This window comes from Periplaneta americana, chromosome 11 (assembly GCF_040183065.1).
Source record: "Periplaneta americana isolate PAMFEO1 chromosome 11, P.americana_PAMFEO1_priV1, whole genome shotgun sequence".
In the NCBI taxonomy this organism is placed as follows: domain Eukaryota; kingdom Metazoa; phylum Arthropoda; class Insecta; order Blattodea; family Blattidae; genus Periplaneta; species Periplaneta americana.
Genome location: NC_091127.1, coordinates 110,905,135 through 110,924,115, shown reverse-complemented (window position 1 = coordinate 110,924,115; position 18,981 = coordinate 110,905,135). Strand labels below are relative to the sequence as shown.

At 37.7% G+C, this 18,981-nt stretch overlaps 1 protein-coding gene across 6 annotated transcripts in view; it reads left to right on the top strand.

The window, feature by feature from the left end:
* Sap47 (Synapse-associated protein 47kD) overlaps positions 1 to 18,981 on the top strand; it is a 680,382-nt gene that overhangs the window by 594,088 nt on the left and 67,313 nt on the right. The gene's annotated exons all lie outside the window — the stretch shown is intronic.

The following is an 18,981-nucleotide window of genomic DNA, read 5'->3' as shown; positions in this document are numbered from 1 at the left end:
ATGATTTCCTATTCATGACTAAACTGATAAATTACTTATTGATCCAGAAATCAGTAAGGCTGCTGCAAATAAATTTTCCAACCATCTCTGGTATTTAGTTCCCGAAACTGTGGCTCTATCCTTATTTGATCACTATGTTCCAACAGCGGTTAAAGCAAATATGACTCAAGTTATACTGGAAGTGGACGAAGGTGAAGAAGAGAAAGAAGAAGAAAATCTACTGAAGAGGTACATTCTGAACCAAAATAATTTTTCTTGCTTTACAAATATTGAGTTTTCGTCTTTTGTAACTCCTGGTACTAAAATTTTCTTCACGAGATTTTCTATCAGCACCGATTTCCTCGACAAAAACCCTTCAACTTGAAAGGATGATCCTGTTTACAAAAGTGGAATTGAAAAAATTGAGAAGGTAGTTGTTGTGGATGACGTTGCAGAAAGAGAAGTCAAACTATTCAGGGTTACAATAACATTCTCACAAAAGATGAAACTGAGAAACAATTTGTTTTACAGAACTTTACCAGACACCGTAAAAAATACCCAACTGCCACTAAATCCTCTCTTGGAAAAAAGTAATATTCAATGTTCGTTCCTTCAGATAAAGTGTTTGATTATATAGAAATCAGAATAATAAAAATGTGTTTTCTCTTGTAGAAATTGTGTGCGTTACTAAAAAAAATCTAATATTTCTTAAAATTTTCATGTTATTTCAGGAATTTTTCGAATTAACTTTTGGGAAATCCGTTCAGAATATTTTAAAACAATTGCTGGGGTTTCCAGGATGTCCACATAAATTTCTCTAAGAAGAAAAAAGGAAATGATCGAGATAGGGAAGAACATACCACTTTTGTATGAAATTAATCGTTGCATGTACTATGTTATAACTTCAAAGCGTTTGAGGGTCGCCAAGCAGTTGTACGATTGAGCTGAAAATTTGCACAGATTATTTTTTTTGTTGATTGGAACAAAATAAGAGGGTGGGAGCAGCACAATTTTAACTATAGGAAAATTACCTATAGCTAAGGGCCACCCTAGTGCACATTTATTAAAAGCCTTTAAATATGACATTCAAATAAAATAGGCATTTTCCTAAACATCCGATGTCTAATAATAACTAATCATTTTATTTTTTTTACTAAAATTGTTTTATTGTACTTGCATCATTCTATAACAAATTAACTGGTACGAGTACATACTGAATATGAACATAATTCAGGAGAGATCGTTGCGCACAGACATTAACGTAGAAAGAGTGCCTAAAATCGCTATTTCAATATCGTATGCTGAAAAGTTTTATTTTCATGAAAATCTCGAAGTTCATTTCTTGCTTCATCATGAAATACCGGTACTCTTCTCTCCTCTTTCTTGTGTAAGGTGGAAGTGGAAAGGAAAATTATTTTTTCTCTCTCCGAAATTTCATGCTTCTGCAGATAATACAGTATATCTGCACTACGGTTGCAGATATACAGAAACTACAGGAAAATAGAAATCAGATTCTATTGAAAGTTCTGTAAAACTTTTTTTGTAGATTACCAAAACTTGCGGAAGGCACGGAACTAGGTTAACATTATTAAGTATCCAGGTGCGTGCAGGAAGCCTGCAGACTGACATACAAAGAGGTTACACCACATTCCAAATGTGATATAAATCTTACACTGTCTGAATATAATCACTGATCGATCATGTGCGCAGTTAACCGAACAGTTTTAGCGTCACCTTTCGTTGCTGCAATCCGATTTTAAATTCCGACGAGTCCAACTGAAATTTAGCAAAGAGAATACCAGATCAAATTTTCTCGATGTGCTTCGGTTTTCCTTGTCTCTTCACCGTTTCTTCATTCACTTTCCATAATATATACCTAGGTAATACATACAGTATAGGGCGGGTCGTACTCGAACAATAATGTTCCCACTAGAGATGAACAAAACTAACTGCCACTTTCGCTTGCTGTGTTCATTGCATTTATCTTTCGAGTCTCACTCATCATTCTCGAAATAGCATTTGGTGGCGTGGAAAGATTTCGCAACTTTGAATGACATACATAATTGAAATAAATAACATTATAAATGTTTAAATGAGACAAAAAGACAAAACACAACAGTATCTTAGTTATCAAAATGTCCTGGTTCTATTATATGATATTACCTGTGAGTATAAGTATAAATAGAAGAAAAAACAATTCTCAATTAAATTTGCATTTCTAAGAAACATAAAACATAATGTTAATGTCTTTTTACTTGAGTTGCACACTAGATCTCAAACATATGAAAAGAAAATTCTTAGCCTTTTAGTAAGGACCTAGTAATTAAATAAAGACTGGGGAACGGATTATTATACACTGAAAGGTAGAGATGATGTTTCAAATAGGCTACTTGATTGTTTATACATATATAACAGTTGCCAAAGTAGATAAAAGTTCAGTCAGGTATAAACAACTGTGGCATTCAAGGCTGCTTGACGTTCGGGACTTCGGGAGTGATCAATCTCGACGTCTCGAAACACTCACAAGCAGTCTTTACGTCAACGAACGGCGCGATGTAGTTAATATTGTCGTGCTGGTTTTCGGCTTTGCGGGCGCTGTTAGTCTTTCTTTCTCGATCGTTGTTCATCTCTGGTTCCCACACATCTTCTCATTTACTGTCGACGATAAGAGTAACAATGACCTATCTAAGAGAGTTTTTCATGGATTTGGTCCATTGGCTCTGTATACGCAGCAAAAGATTAAAGTGATGTAAACCATAGAATGCCAATAGATCTGTTTACATGGTAACAAACAAAAAAGCCACCGACGTAGCTCAATCGGCTAAGGCACTTGCCTGCCGATCCGGAGTTGCGCTCGAGCGCGGGTTCGTTCCCCGCTTGGGCTGAATTCCTGGTTGGGTTTTTCCCCAACTGTAAGGCGAATGTCAGGTAATCTATGGCGAATCCTCGGCCTCATCTCGCTATCACCAATCCGATTGACGCTAAATAACGTAGTAGTTGACACAGCGTCCTCAAATGACCAAATAAAAAAACAAACAGAAGAGTGTCAATTGAGAAATTTCAATATCACCTGCATGTGTTCACATCTCTTTATTCTTTCGTTCGGATGTTACACATACGACTTTCCCGTAATTAGGGTCAGCATGGCACCGGATCTCAGGCAAAGAAAACACAGGACATCACATTAATAACGGACAAACATTCTTGTAGCCTAAACACAATGTTAGCCTGCACCTATAAATATACTAATAAACATTTATACCATTTGAGTGGTAACATAATATTGACTCTCCCTGTATACCCTTTTTCAAATTCCAGATAAAACCAACAAGGAATTGTATGAATAATTATTAGACAATCACAAATCTCGTAGCTTACGCAATTTCGCAGTTAAGATGTTGGCAATCTTAGAATCCACTTAAGTTTGCGAACATTTTTTTTCTAAAATGAACCTAATGAAAAATATTGCGCTTAGGCTACACGTCTAACAGCCTGGTAACTTCTTAACGTTCATGTAGTAATAGTATTCATCCTAATATAGACAGACTCGTCCTGACCAAACAGTACAGGCGATCTAGAGGTTATACTGTAAGTGATTATTTATAATGAGTGCTCAGTCACAGTGACCATATGAACGCTTATTTGACATATTTGACTTGATTTGAAATGTTTAATGTAATATCATGCGCATTAGTTTTGTGCAGCCCTAAGCGAAAGAGATGCCAAGTTCATGTGATGTAAACACATCCGAAATATTGTGAAAGGTGTGAACTGGATCACATTTACCTTCCCTCCGTTATGCCCATCCCTGGTGTAAATGATATTAACTCCCAAAGGAATAGGCTTCTTGGTGGTAGAGCATAAATAATAGAATAAAAAAGTGAAATAATGTTTTTCTGCAACTGTCAAGGTATCCCCAGAAAAGAAAAGTGTTTTTTCTGAGTCTAACGTTTTTTGAAAATGAGATTAGGCATAGAATCTGCCCAATACGTACGATGAAGCAGTCTTTATTACTCTGTTGTTTATTGGTACAGTTGTGCGCAAGGTCATTGGCAGTGAAATTCACGTTCAGTCTAAATGTAAACAAATAAGTAGAATACTATCAATTTTAAAAACATATTTTACAAATTAAAAATATAATTATAAGGCATAATCAAATTTCAATAGACATTTTGTACAGTTGACGGATATGTACTATCTGTATGAAAGCATATAATAAATAATCCGTGGCGCTACAGCCCGTGATGGGCCTAGACCGACCAGCCGGCTGCTGGCCTCTCGCCCACAATTCGAAGCAGAGGTGGACGATCATCCAACCAGAATGGGGGTATCGTGTGGTTAGCACGATGATCCCCCCCAGCCGTTATAGCTGGTATTCGCAATCGGATAATGCCGGTGTGCTGGGTGGGCACCGGTCCCATACACTGGCCGAAATTTCATGAGAAAATTTCTTCCCCCATGAGGACTCGAACCAGCGCGCATTCCGTAACACGAGTCCTAGGCTGGACCGCGACGCCACGGCGCGGGACTATGAAAGCATATACCTACCAAAATTATTACATTATGAGAATGATACATACAGTATTAATTCTAGAATTCTCACTTCCAATTTTGCAACTTTGGGGACAGAGTTTCTGAGGACCAACGTATTAGCTATTTTGAGACTATATATCTCTATAAGACGTTTTATAACACTGCTGAGGTATAAATCAGGAAACGAAGTGGAAGAATTGGACGCAATAGGCTTTCAGTGGCTTTAAAGTTTAAGGGACATAAAAAGGAAACTGCCATTACAAATCGTTCAGGTTTGTAAAGCCAACACCTAGGATTAGAAGTTCCATTTTCTCAGTCAGTGTGTAAATATCATGTATAGACATTATAGCGCTGGAAGCTGAACACAGGTGTTTTGCGACTGAGTTACGTTTTCGTAACTTGTACTATATTCGTGTGTTATTGATTTGATTCCTGTTCCTCTTTCATTTGGCTTTGTTCTGTTGATTATTACTGCCAATAATTTGTACGGAATAATGAAATCTGCTAATGTAGTTCCCCGTAGTTACAGTACATGTGCAAATTAACGAGGGGAGCGCACAAACACACGGTGGCCATTGTATCTCATAAGGTTGCACATCCCATCGAACAGCCTAGTGTTGGCTTCACAATCAAATTTGCATCCGTAGTTCAGTCCACATAATGAACAAATGATAATAACGAACAAACGTATTCATAAGCACAAGAACAAAAAGACAAAAAGTGAAAATTAATCAGTTTCTCAGGATGTGATTTTCATACATCTGTAACACAGTGCATGAGGGTTGGCCACTAAAGGCAAACTAAGAGGTGCAGCTTAAACTGAGAGGATTCAATCCGGCATCGGTATCCGGTGTGGCTTAGTGGATAGAGCGTCAGCACGTAGAGCTGAAAACCCGGGTTCGAATCCCGGTGCCGGAGAGAATTTTTCTCCGCTCCACCGATCCTTCATCATAGGACTCTTTTATGTTCTGTGAAATAAAATAATGACAAAAATTAAGTAGTTAAGCGTTAAGCAGTTTACCTTGCTCCGCCTGCAATAAAAGTGCTGCTGACCAGCATAGCAGGTGCGATTCTCATCGGAAAACAAACATGATTCATGGCGCGAACAACAAAACTCACGAACATTATTAACATGGTGAAAGAAAAAAAAAACTTTTCTATCTGCCTCCATCAGAATGTTTGCTTGTAAGCTTATTCCGAACCCACACCGACTGACTACGCTAAAGTTCGGTGAATATCCAGCTCGAGAAGATGACCCCACTCGTACCTAGACCAATTCTCTCCATGCGTCGCCATCTGAAGAGCGGGAAATACTATGAAATGATAATGGGAGGTCGGACGGAATGATGTTAACAGAACTGCGATCTTGCCTACCATTAATTTCACTATGTATTTTAATTAAAAATCCCAGACCTAACAGGGATTCGAATTCGAACAACTGTCAGACCACGCAGCTACTGAAGGAATGGGGGTTGTGTTTACGCTACCTCTCAACATCGTGAGACAGGGGGACAGCATGTTTGCGACAGGACGGCTGACCAGGGGGATTAAATCATAGTCAGTTTGCGTTGGTTTTGGAGGACCCGATTGCGGTATAAGATCGAAAAACTCTTTACTTACTTAAACAAATATTCCTAACTTGGCCATTGGCTTAAATATTGTTTTGGACTATGTTTCCTTCCATCTTCAGAAGTAGGTGATGCTTTCTCAGAACTTACGTCAATCGCCCGCACTAATGACATGGAGTTTGCAGACTACATGCTGAACTCATATGTAGATGGAGACGCCCTGTTTCCTCCTCCTCTCTGGGCGGCGGAACCATCTGATGGCCCAAGAACAACAAATGGGCCTGAATCCTTTCATTCATTCTACAATTCTCAATTTTATTCGCCGCATCCCAACATTTACAAGACCATCGATGTTCTACTGGAAATGCAAACACTTGCCCGCACGAAGATAAACTCTGTAAATTCCGGACAATATAACATGAGGAAAAAAAGTACGACCGACAAAATTAATTTCATTGTATCTCTGTGGGAGGAATATCAAAATAGAGATTTCGGCCTCCTATAGTACACTAAAATGTTGGGGATGAAATTCCATGCAACAAAGTTGTAGATTTTTATAAATATCAAACGAGGTGGCATTATTGTCACTGAAGTATAGCCATATTTTTAACCAAGCCGCGGACAGTTCTAAACCTGTGAAAATTGGGAAGGAAAATGTGGCTATGTGTTATAACAAGAATTTACACACCCCTAAGTCAGTCACCACGTGTTGCTGAGTCTTGTCGCAAACGTGCCCTTGAAACTAGCAGAACCATGCTGCAAACGGGTTGTATTTTTTTTGACACAAAAAGAATACGTTTCTAGAAAATTATCGCAATCGTGCTTCCCCGTGAGACGGATTATCAACTATGAAGATTGTGTGGTTAAATAGAGACAACGGAATGGGCGTAACTCCGATTGAAAGGAAACGGTAAGATCGTACTTATGGGGAATATTATAAAATTTAACAACTACTCCGGCTTTAAAAAAATCTTTCTTCTTGAAATTTAATTTAAGGTTAAAATCTACACAATGAAATTTACGTATGAAAGTTGCCAAAAAATGCATTATGGGCGCAATTGCGTTTGATAGCAGAGCAGACCGACTAATAGCGGTATTGCTTGCAAGCAACGGTCAACGCCAGGTGCGATTGAAATTTTGAATTGTCTGGTCTCATATCTAGAGTCTAACAGTAATATCAGTAATATTGATACTTTAGACTTTCCAAAGTGGCGCTTCTACTAAGTTTCTTCCCTGCGCTGCACACGGTCTTATTTTTTATATTTCGACAGTAGACAACGGATAATTACGATTAGGGAAAACATGGAAACTTTACTTGAAGCAAGTAAAGCGATAGGGTTGGAAGTAAATCCCGAAAAGACAAAGTATATTATTATGTCTCATGACCGGAATATTGTACGAAATGGAAACATAAAAATTGGATATTTATCCTTCGAAGAGGTGGAAAAATTCAAATATCTTGGAGCAACAGTAACAAATATAAATGATACTCGGGAGGAAATTAAACGCAGAATAAATATGGGAAATGCCTGTTATTATTCGGTTGAGAAGCTTTTGTCATCTAGTCTGCTGTCAAAAAATCTGAAGGTTAGGATTTATAAAACAGTTATATTACCGGTTGTTCTGTATGGTTGTGAAACTTGGACTCTCACTTTGAGAGAGGAACAGAGATTAGGGTGTTTGAGGATAAGGTTCTTAGGAAAATATTTGGTGCTAAAAGGGATGAAGTTACAGGAGAATGGAGAAAGTTACACAACGCAGAACTGCACGCATTGTATTCTTCACCTGACATAATTAGGAACATTAAATCCAAACGTTTGAGATGGGCAGGGCATATAGCACGTATGGGCGAATCCAGAAATGCATATAGTGTGTTAGTTGGGAGACCGGAGGGAAAAATGCCTTTGGGGAAGCCGAGACGTAGATGGGAAGATAATATTAAAATGGTTTCGAGGGAGGTGGGATATGATGATAGAGATTGGATTAATCTTGTGCAGGATAGGGACCAATGGCGGGCTTATGTGAGGGTGGCAATGAACCTTCTGGTTCCTTAAAAGCCATTTGTAAGTAAGACAGCGGATAATTTACTGACATGTGAATATTTATACAAGGTGAGTTATAAAAACCAGACATATTTCAGGACCATATATTTTATATACATTAAATTAAATTAATTAAATAATTACATTAATATTGCTGCAATTAAATATACATAATCTGTACACTAAAACATTTGCTAAATGCCCATTTTTGTTCACTTTTTAAACACTGTATGCTTGACATGAGTGCCACCATAAATTACGCACTCGTGCATCTTGTCTCGCACGCCATCCATCACTTTGAGCAGGAAGTCTTGAGGGATTGTGGAAGTGCTTCAATTTCAGCTTCATTTCGTATCTTTTAGGGCAGCGATACTGTTGGGGTGGGTTGTGAACACCCACTTTATTTTTTAGGTAACCCCAAAGAAAAAATCACATACAGTTAGATCAGTGATTTTGCTGGCCATGGAATTTTCCGTGTCGGGAAATGACTCGGTTTGGAAACATTTGTCGAAGGATCCTCATAGATAGGCCTACCTGAGCAGTGTAACCCGTGGCTCCGTCCTATTGCCACCACAACTCTTCAATGTTGTTAATCCGGGGAATCACAAAGTTCTGCAGCATGTAAATGTAGCGATCTGAGTTAACAGTTACTGCAACATTGTCCTGGTTCTCAAAGAAATTTACCACAGCAACTGAAATGCTATTCTCCTACGATGTTTTAAACCCTTTTTTCCCCTCTTAATTCTTCAAGCTGAATAAGGGGCGTGCAAAATGCGTCTGGTTTTCATGGCTCACTTTGTATTTAAAACTATTAGGTCTATATAGCCTAATTCTGTGGGCTTACTTTACAAACCTGCTGCACTAGTTCGCCGTAATTCCAAGATGCACTTATAGAGTGACATCAAAAACTTTTGTGCGAGATCGTGCGTATTTGCTTGGTTTCCGCACAAAACCAATCCGCGGTAAGTCTAAAATTCCACATTCAGTATTCCCAACGTAACACACATAACAATTTCCCTCTTCTTACCGCTTAAGTGACATATTGATTACTGCTTTAGGCTTTTAACATATTATTTTTAGAGACGTTCAATATAGTAATAATTATAAATTGGAAACTTACCACTGCAATTTCAGCTACATTGCACTGTTAATTATTGTTTTTAAATATTTGCAAAAATTAAGTAAACTCTACAACTCCACTAAAGTTACTGCATTCGTGATGCAAGTAACATTAAGGAAGCCGTGAAAAAATCAACAAGATTCCAGACTCATCATAGACTGGGGGAATAAAAGACAGATGTATATCACGGCCTGCTGGAGTACAGTAAACACAAAACATTTTAAAGCAACAATGTTGAAGATAGATATTTTTGTTTTGCAAATTTGCCGTCATTGAACAGAAACCAAGATGGAGATTTCATTGCAACTAATTAGAAATTCCTCTTTCAGGTATGTAATAAACGATCTTCGCACAAAATAATGTACGATACACGAGCGGTATGTTTTCTTTCAATTCTCGGAAATTAAAAAAGCTCAACTACGTTTCGCTTTTTCAAACTTTTCCTCGAACATGAAAACTTCAACATACCGCTCTTGTAACGCATATTACTATTTCCTTGCATTTTTAACTATGTCCTGATTGTACCTATGCCGTGTAAAATATTACCATGACAACTAAAACTTACCATTAAGCAAAGCCTGCATGATATAGTAAAAAAAAACAAGGTACAATAAAAATGTAAAGATAAAGTTTTTGATGTCACTGTACAAGTAACTACGAATACACTATATGCAAATATTGTACTTAAAGTACGTACGAAGGAAGGTTAAAATCTTTAGACAAAAATCGTTTCATCGTAGATTGCTTTCTGTACTGTTAGCAAGGTGGTGGCTGAAGAAAGTGCTTCTGTTCCGTAGAACTTACACAATTTCTGACGGGTTTCCATAGTAACGTCAAAGAAAAAAACAGTAACGGGATAGGCATGTCAAGTTCTGCAACTTCCTGTTCCCTGCTCCTGAAAGAGCTGTCACAGTCGTTGTCGTACCATCGCCACTCTAATCAAAGAGAACTAATTAAAAGATAAGCAAGTTTAATTACATTACGGAAACTTCAAACTATGGCCTACTCATAAAAAGTATAGAATCAATCATGAAATTTTTTTAATCCATAGCAGTACCCACGCTCACATATGGCTCAGAGACATGGACTGGACACTGACCACAAAACACATTCTAATAGAAGTTTTTATTTTATTTTTTTTTTGTATTATTTTTTTTTAGATCTGCGACAGTATATAAGACTTGCTAAGAAAAGTGTTGAAATGTGAAAATAACTAACAATAGAAGGATTGAATGAATTCATTGGTACTTTTAGAGGGTAAAATCCATTAAGTAATATTTATGTAGGCTACCAAAGAAAATGAAAAGGATAGCGGAGAAAACAAAAGAAGAGACGGTCGCAAGAATTTGGAATCGGAACGAATTATTGAAAACCATGTAAGAAGAAGAAGAAGAAGACAGAAATAGGACTACTTCCTTTAGACTGAAATACTGTATACAAAAATGTTGTGCAATTTAAAAAAAAAAAAAGAAGTTTCGAACGTTTCGTATTCTCACCAAATACTTATGGTTTAAACTACACTCGCCGGCAAAAAAAAGTGGACCACTTTGAAAAATTTTGTTTTATTGAATATAATGTTATCCTTGTGTCCTAAATAATGAATTATACTGATAATACTAATCAAACATCATGTTCCTTACATGTTAAACACTAAATGCACTTTCAAACTTTATCTGACATTCACTTTATTATGACATTTTGCAATTTTTACAATTGAATCGGTTATTGTTGAAAGGAACTAAGTCCACTTTTTAAAGTTTTGAGATAATCGAAAAAAATTGTTTTGTGGATAATCTATCGAAGATTAAATCATCATATACTGTACACATTTTTTATGTGTACAATATATATATATATATATATATATATGTTTTGTGGATAATCTATCGAAGATTAAACCAACATATATTGTACACATAAAAAATGTGTACAGTATATGATGGTTTAATCTTCGATAGATTATCCACAAAACAGTTTTTTTCGATTATCTCAAAACTTTAAAAAGTGGACTTAGTTCCTTTCAACAATAACCGATCCAATTGTTATTATTTTTACTGTATTCAATTTCACCACTTCCATTGATGTACACTGTCAAAAAATGTTTTAGTAAACCATTAGAAACATTAAAATCTGATGTTTCCTCCTCTGGTAGTGATGACCTCTTGGAGGCGTTGAGGTACACTGACCACTAGGTTTCTAATTTCTTCCTGAGGAAGATTTTTCCATTCTACCACCAGTTGTGCCCTCGGTTCAGCCAGAGTCTCGATATTCTGAGACCGAAGTCTCCTCCCAATCATTTCCACACGTGCTCGATGGGATTTAAGTCAGGGCTCCTTGCTGGCCAGTTCAGAGTTTGAATCACGACTTCTTGTAAGTAATGTGTGACGGTACGAGATATGTGTGGACGAGCGTTGTCTTGGATTAAAATGAAATGGTCGCCTGTAAATTGTGCAAATGGTACATGATCCCCCAGAACTTCTTCCACATAGCGGTGTCCAGTGAGAGAACTGCCATCAAGTATCACAAACTAGGTACGGGCTTCAATGTTTATACCCTCCCCCCACACCATCACAGAGCCTCCCCCCAAATGGTGTCGTTTGGGAGCGAGTTAACGGGCGAGAATCGCTCTGCAGGCCTCCTCAACAATCTTCTCGCCCATCTGGAGATACCAGACAGAAGCGGCTCTCATCTGTAAAAAGCACCATGCTCCAGTCCTGAATGGTCCAGTTTCGATGCTGCATCGCGAACTCGAGTCGTCTTCTCCGATACTGTCCTGTTAATAATGAGCCTGTAGCGGACCTTCTTGAAGTAAGATTAGCCTCCTGGAGTCTTCGCTTCACGGTTCTCTCACTCATACGGACATTTCTTGTGGCCTCTAGACGATTTCTCGCTGAACCGCTGTTGTTCTTCGGTCTCTCAAGATTTGGAGGACAAGAAATCGGTCGTCCCTGGCGTTCGTAATCTGTCGACGTCCAGATCCAGGCCTTCTTTCGCATGTTCCACGTTCACGATAACGTTCCACGGCCCGCTGGACACTTCCATAAGATGCTCCTACCGTCTTCAACTAAGGCGATTAAGCGTACAACACTTCCTCTACTTACAGGCATTTTGACTCAATAAGGATCGAACAGAAACTGAATAAAATGGCATGGAACTCCCCTAAATTTACAAAGAACATTTTATCAGATGTTTACAGTAACTTTAAAGCTTTATTAGGGATGAGGAACCATGTTAAAAGGAAGCGTCATAAAACCATAAAAGTTAATGGAAGAAAAAATTATCTCTAAGAATCGATCAATTCGGACCACATGCACCACACACTTACCAGAGAGTGATAAAAATATTTCTTTACAAGGAGAAACACCACAAAATGAAATATTCACTTAAAATTTTAACGAAAACAAAATTTTTCAAAGTGATCGACTTTTTTTGCCGGCGAATGTATTAGGCTACTTATGATATTTTCATGTTTATAATACTTGAGATTGAAATATTTTCTTCGGTAATTTGACGACGCTGTTTCATCCACTAGATTATTTAGCATCGATGGAATTGGTGTTAGCGAGATGGTATTTAGCTATATGAGATCGAGGACTCGCCATATGATTACTGACGTTTGCCTTAAAGTTGTTGAAAACCTCGGGAGAGGAGGATACCCTATCAGGTAATCAGCCCAAGCGGATATTGAACCTGCGCATGAGCGGAGCTCCGAATCGGTAGGGAAAGTCGCCTACCACCTAAGCTACGCCGTTGGCCCGATTCCAAATTGTATACTGTAGTCACAGTTACTTGAGAAATAGGAATAATATTTCTGTGAACTTCTTTTACTCAGAGAGATTCCAAATGATATATTTACTGCATACATGTGAACGTAAAGTATACATGTTTGTTAATGTGTGCTGATTATACTTTTGTGCAATGGCAGACTTCGCTCCGACTCTGCTAGCGTGCCCAGAAGTGTAGACCACTTATACTGTAGTTCGTCAAAGACTGTCCGACGTGCACCACAGACGGGAGATTCACATTACACTTGTAATGAATTATGATGATAATGGAGAATTGTTGGGATGTCACAAGGAACAGAAATATCCGGAGTAACCCCTGTGTTGCCTTGATCAGGAGTTGCCCAATACAAGTTACAGATTCTAGGTGGATCAACCGGGATTTTAACCCGGACCCTGGCTTATAAGCTCAGTGCGGTTACGCTGATTAATATAATAAAGTAAATTGAAACCACAACCATTGATTATTTTCAAATTCACTAACTAACTAGATAACATAACATCAAAATATTAACAAAGAAAATAAAAGTCATGGCTCAATATAAAGAAAGACTATTCCGCTCAAAAATATCATTTAGAGACCCTGGGTTTACTTTCTGAGGTCAGTCAATCTTTTTTTTTTTTAATAGGAATCTAGTTATTTAAGAAGATACGTACTGAATTGATTCTCATTTCCATTACAAACAAAATTATACAGATTCTGATTCGCAAGATCTGAAACCTTAAGTATTGCAAATGGACACTAGATAGCAACATCTATGGGAATTCGTGGACTGGTCGAGATGGGTGGCAGCAATCCAACATACAGTACAGTGAGCTCTATACTAAACTGGAGGCACAACTCAATGCTTTAAAAGCGTGACGCGAATGCTGAGCGCCTGAGCGTATTGCTGTCTCTTTCTAACATAGGTTGTCCTTGTCTCCCTTGTAGTGAATGCTATCGTACACAATAACGGTATTTTTATTGCTTACTGCGCGTGTGCAACATGAACCTCACGAAAGATTCATTGAAACACATTAGTTAGAAAGAGAGAGCAATGCCCTCACCAACATGGCGTCTACAGTCACGCTTTCAGACAGGAAAGAGCATTGCGATGGTGCCTCCAGTTTAGAGCTCACTGATACAGGATCAACAGTGTTCCATTCCAAATAGACAGTCGACAGTTGCGATATGACCCTGCGGTTAAAGCGACTATAAATCTGAAGTAAATGTAAAAAATGAAGACATACTTGGCACCAGATCTCATTATTAATATATAGAATGCAATATAATAGATTTCGGATTGAATACGATGTGAAGAAGAAATTAAATCAATTTTAGTCACCAGGTTGCACATTAAAACACAGTAAGACACAAAAGGATAGAAAGATAATTTCTATAAGATAATGATTATTCCTGTTCTTACATAGGACTATGGAAGTAAACCATGGCTAAGCAACATGAGAGGCAAGGGTCTAGGGTATTTCGTCACCGTTATAGTTTGTCACCTATTTTTCATCATTAGTTTTTTAGTCATAAAATACATTTTGTCATCATATTTTTGTCACTGAGGAGATTTTATCATCTAACATATTTCTTCATCATATAAATTTTTCTTTTATACTGAGGGACTTTCGTCACCAAAATAATACATAAAATTACATTTAAGCTGTTTTTATTATGAGTCCTAAACTATCACTGTATAATTATTTTAATGCTCTGTATTAACATGGCTTTTGAATTGTATACATTCATCCTGTTTTTATGGAGTTTCAACCAAAATTCCCACTGAAGTTGTGCTCTGTAGGTTCTTTTATAATGGTTTTCTTATCTGAGGAAATAGTCATCACTGAATTACAAATGTTGCGCTAATCACATTATATGTCGATAAACTTATCTCTTGATCTATTACTTTTTACGAATCGCAATAATTTCACCATACCTTAACTTGAAGATTTTGAAACCAATGAATCTTGTAACTTGAAGATTTCGAATCCGAAACATCAATGTATCCAAACGAAATGAACAGTATGAAGACAATGAATCCTGTAACATGAAGATTTCGAAACCAAAAAATGAACGTATCCTTGGAAACGATATGAACAATGAAGTAGGAGGTTTATGTTACGTATCATTTTATATAGGTATCAACAAAGGAAGCGATACGAAGGGGGGGGGGGGAAATTGTAAAGGCGAATAGTGATGAGGAAATTAAATTCGTGACAAAATATGGTGGTGACAAAACTGAATCGGTGACATGTTGTAGTGACAAAATGTAATATGTGACGAAATCACCGGGTGACGAAAAATTGGTGACGAAAATTCCGGATCCCGAGAGACAAAAGCATAATAATATAAAAAACAAAATAAATGAACTTTAATAAATGTATGGTTGAAGCAAGAGACAAAACACTTCTAAACAGGACACAAAAGAACACAAAAATAAAGTACCACTTACCATTAGTCATTTTTGTGTGTAGATATGGAAGATAATCAGTTTTAAGTAAAAAAAATGCAAGAACAAAATATTGGGTTGTTACAGAAGTTCGTAGAGTCTTTTCGCTGTGACAAACGTTTTTATTTGAAATGAATAGAAGACAGAAATTAATCAGTAATATATTCTCCTACATTATCTATGAATCTCTGCCAACGCTGGAATAGTTTTTCGATTCAGCGTCTGGAATTAAAGAAGTCGTCAAGCCAAGTTTGTGAAGCATCTTCGTTATCAGAGGAGTTCCTTTGAAGATTGTTGAATAAAGAAAGGAAAAGGTGGAAATTGAGAGAATATGGGGGATGTGGAATTACCTTCTAACCAAGCTTTCGTCATGTTAGCGGAGTGCGGGCGTGTATTATCATGTTGCAAGACCAGATATGAGTCAATGTTAATAGTACTTTTCGCACATTATCGCATTTGTTTAGTCAACTGTCCGAAGACAGGTCTGAACCTCACAAGTGATACCAACAAGCAGGGTGCGAATTAAGATTTCTGATGAGGGGAGGATAGAATCCTAGATAGAGAATACCATACATAAAATTATTTTTATCCTCATTCGATACGGCTCAATACTTGGTCGCACTGAGTTGCTCGTCTTGCATCTTGACTACAATAATAATAATAATAATAATAATAATAATAATAATAATAATAATAATAATAATAATAATTATAATTATATCCATGAGCAGGCTTAAGATAAGATGTGTAATTCCTAAGTTATTGATTGCTGTCAGCTTGCCGGTGATGATAACACATTAATATTATTTTATTTGCTTACTTTATACTGTATGTACTTTATAAAGTATACTTGTATTAAAACAATTATATTTTCGGTATATGTATGATAAGAACTTTCTTGTGTTAAATTTTAACGTACCTTGTTAACCTGTTTCGACCTATTTTGGGTCATCTTCAGATGTATAGAATTATATTTTGTTAGGGTGGATAGAAATTATCCCTGACAGGGATGTTAATATGAATTTATGAGAGGGGGATAACTTCCCAACAGCGGAGGAAATCCCCCCCCATCCCCTCCGTTAATTCGCACTCTGCCAACAAGGCACCACTTATCAGGCAACTAGACCAGGGGATAATGGGATAGGGTGGCCAGTTCCTTTCTCCCTCCATTACATACATCGCCGACTAGCTACATCATATTACACTAATAAGACTTCAGATGTATAGGCCTACAAACAATATTGTTCTTCCTCTGACACATATCGTCAAGTGAGATATACTGTCTGATAATAGATGAACTCGTGTGCATTATCAGACAGAACTTCAATCAGAGGTAGTCCATTCATTCATTCATAGTGTTCTGCCCAAGGGCAGGTCTTTCACTGCAAACCCAGTATTCTCCAGTCTTTCCTATTTTCTGCCTTCCTTTTTATCTCTTCATATGACCCATATATCTTAATGTCGTCTATCATCTGACATCCTCTTCTGCCCCGAACTCTTCTCCCGTTCACCATTCCTTCCAGTGCATCCCATAGAAGGCAGTTTCTTCTCAGCCATTGGCCCAGCCATTTCCTTTTATGATCAGTTTCAGCATCATTCTTTCTTCATTCACTCTTTCCAACACAGCTTCGTTTCTTCAGAGGCAGTTATCGTATAATAATAGTACACTTCTTAACACACTTGTCTAGCATTAAGGGATCTACGATCTCGTACCTTTGGGGATGACTGTATAAAAAAGTACTTTGCGTCTATAGTAATTTTGATTTTCTTTAGATCGCAATGAATTTATTCTTTATAATCCAAGATCGACTTCGTCACAAGTAATTTCAGTCAGATGAATCTGATCCTTTTTAAGAGAATTTGCTTCTTTTCGCACCTCATTAGTCAGTGTACCGGTACTCCAGAACGAATGTCCATTATAGAGTATTCCGTCTTACTATCAGTCACTTTACAAGTGAGTAATACAATTTGAATGTCATTGTAAAAGTCTAAAAATATTTAATATCGTTGTAGGCCTACATTTTGAATGTCGAATATTGTTAATTAGGACAAATATTAGAAGTGAATGCAGTGTATGAAATCAATTTGTGCAAAATTAATCACGTCCATTTACCTAAACCGTTGAAGCTATATTTGTATGATTATTAAGAACGGATCTAGAACAATTCGTCTCCGGCTTTACGTCCCCGGACAGTTGGGTCCAGGAAACTGGTTCCCAAAACTTTTGGTCTCAGTTGGTTCCAAAGAAAATGCGTACCAAGGGTTATTTGTTCCCAATTACATATTTTTTAATAACTTAATTATTTTACATAATTTCACTTTGTTGCCAATTATTTGAATACACACTTCAAAGGTTGCCGGCGATATTGTGTCCAATAGCCCGCAGGTAAAATAGGACAACACGTCGTTATCTTTATAAATCGGATATTGTCCATCCACCCTTCCTACTTTTTTTGCGGGTGAATGGCCACCCATTGCCCGGTCAATTCGATTTCCGCGACTTCCTTCTGAAGGTGGCTGAGGAAAGCGAAGAGAGTTGGATGAGCTTATCCGATCAGGACGTTCAGCTGGCGATGCCAGGCCTCACAGTTCGTTTTTCTGGAAGACCTTGTACGGATCGATCATAACAGTTCCGCGTTGCAGGAGGAAAAAGCGGCGCCCCTCGACCGTGACTGCGCCTCCTGCATGTATACAAGTGTCTTCAACGTGGTTGAATACAGGCGCAAGTGAGTCGTGGGCATTATCGACGAGGCTGTCGAAAACGTCCAAGACATCCTCTTCCGGTACGAATGCGTCGGCAATCAGGCTGTGAAAGTCGGCTCGGATGTCTTCATTTCCTTCCTGCAAATATTCTTCCTTCGCGTTTTCTGCCTGTAACCTTCGCCAGAGAGCTTGTCCAAAGTGGAAAAGACAGCCTGAAATTATTTGGAAATGCTTCTCTTACAGCAGCTCTGCTGTTTCGTAATCAGTGGATACTTGATTAGGACAAGTAGTCGTTCGAACCGTCGCCGCACTTCCGACTTCATTACTTCAAAGAAAGCTCTGTAGGTCGCCGCTGTTTTGCGTTCAAGCAATACGATAACTAGCGGCAGCCATTTCCCATGCACACTTATGTGTAGTGCGTAAATTTGGCATATTATGTTCGATGCGCTTTTGAAAGTGCCATCCATCACACAAAATTCTCCGCGCACTAACAGCTTTAGATGTGTGTTGCTGCTGAAAAATATCATATTTTCTTCGTCTTCCGAATCGTAATGAAGAAGCCACCTCTCAACCCTGAGTGTAATCTTGAATTTTCCCGGCAAATTATGGAAAAATGCAATGAACACTGGTTTTAAACTTCCCCCTCAATATCTAAATTGACTTCTGTATCTACAACATTCAACATTGCTTCTTCAAAGACACTGTTGCTACAGTAAGTATCCTGTCAAAATATGAAGCCTGGACTGAATTGAATTTGTGAAGTTACCGAATAATCCAGGCACGAATTTGTTGTGGGACCGAATTGTCCGGGAACGAATT